The sequence below is a fragment of the Austrofundulus limnaeus genome, unplaced genomic scaffold, assembly GCF_001266775.1.
Source record: "Austrofundulus limnaeus strain Quisiro unplaced genomic scaffold, Austrofundulus_limnaeus-1.0 Scaffold45, whole genome shotgun sequence".
In the NCBI taxonomy this organism is placed as follows: domain Eukaryota; kingdom Metazoa; phylum Chordata; class Actinopteri; order Cyprinodontiformes; family Rivulidae; genus Austrofundulus; species Austrofundulus limnaeus.
This window is the reverse complement of record NW_013952447.1, coordinates 1948570-1950490: the sequence shown is the minus strand read 5'-3', so window position 1 is coordinate 1950490 and position 1921 is coordinate 1948570.

Sequence of the window (1921 nt, the reverse complement as noted above, 5' to 3'; positions counted from 1 at the left end):
CGTCCAGAGGACCTATACTATTTTTTTCTTTTCTAATATAACATTTGTTCAATAAATATTGAGAGACTGGCCCTCGGCTCGGACCAAACTTTGAATCTTGTGTAACTGAATGTGACACCTCTGCTCTAAACTGTTTTTACATTGTGTATTCAGGGTATTTTTGCATGTATTTTGTTATATTTGTTTTAGCTTCCTTGTGTTATTTTCTCCACCTAAGCAGCAGCAGCAACAAGCTGACAGCTGCAGTGACTTCACACATGGTGTGGATGAGAAGACCCTCAGCTCCAGGAGTTTGTGTCGTCACTGCAGAGAGTCTGCAGCAGCTTCTTATTAATCTAATGCTGGAGTTGCTTGGTGTTTGCTCTTTGTCCCTGTGTGCAGCAGAGACAGATGTTCTGCATCCCGCCTCCTGCTTGTTGCATCTCCGGCCCCCCGCACAGCTCAGCTTCCCCTCCTCTGGATAAAAACCCCTGCGTGAGGCGTGGAGCAGGTGGATGACTGAGCTCTGAGGAGGAGTTTATCACCACCTGCTGTATTGCATGTCGCAGCAGTCGCACGAGTCAGGCAGACAAAAGAGTTCAGTAGGCCACTGACTCCAGCTCCCCTGTCTGACACAAGAGCAGTCAAAGTAAGTAAAGTTTTATTTATACAGCACCTTTCATAGAAATAGATTCACAAGGTGCTGTACAATCAGAGGCAAATCAAAATCTATACAATCAGAACAGGATATACAAAAATTAGGAACAAAACAGTATAAAAGCTGTACAACCATCAAAGTATCAAGACTGTGCAGTCCAAAAATAAAACAAGTAATAATATCTAGACAAAAATGTGGAGGGCAGAGTAAAACATTAACATATTAAGATGAAGGAATTTTAAATCAATTTAATTTGGAGGCAGGTCTCTGAATGGGTCGACTGTGGAGTACTGGTACATTGGATGAAAGTACTGTCTGACATATATTAATACGATGAATTGTCCGGTCAGCAGGTAGGGTTTGGTGAAACAGACACTAAAAGGTCAGGCTGCAGAAAAATGCTGAAATTAGTTAAAAGCTTGTTTAAAGAGGTGTGTTTTCAGACATTTCTTGAATGAATCAATGCTTTCAAGCGTTCAGATGGACAGGAAGTTCATTCCAGAGCCTGGGGGCCCTGGAGGAGACGGCTCGGTCCCCACGGGTCTTGAGACGTGTGAGGGGAACCATCAGGGGATGTTGGTCCTGTGAGCGGAGGCTGTGTTTGGGCTTGTAAGGGGAGATGAGACTTAACAGTAATGGAGGTATGAACAAATGTGAGCCAGGACATCAATTAGCCAAATTCCATCATCATAAAGTGTTGTGTTATTTCACATTTATAATCCTAAATGGTCGTGTTTGCCAAGATCCATCACATAAATCCAGATTTAAGCTCTGAATATCTGTCCAGTCACTCCTAAAGCCTGGTTGGAGTGCAGTTTAGCAGCAGCAGCATCCAGGAGGAGGAGGAGGAGCAGGGGGGGAGAACTGCCTCCTCTTCCTCTCTCATTAATGACCAATCAGTTAAAAACTTTATTGGTCCCAATGTGCTCCCTCAGCACATTCTGCTCCCTCGGTTTCTCCTCCTCCTCTCTTTTCATCCTGCATCCTCTCTTTTCTGTGCTCTGTCCCTCTTCTTTCTTTTATTGCTACACTTCATTACTTCTATCCTTCCTCCTCTCTCTCTCCCCCGGTGCTCTCCTCCCACGTCCCATTTTTTTAAACTTCCCTCACAGGGAGGCGAGCCAGAAAATAAAACCTTTGATTTATCCACAGAGAATGGAAAAGACAGCAAAGTTTATTTGATCCTTCTGCACCACAAATATCAGGATCTTTATACAAAGTCACAAAGGTTGTATTTTCTTGCACAAGCTAATTATATGGAGTGTCATTTGTAAAGTTGCACAG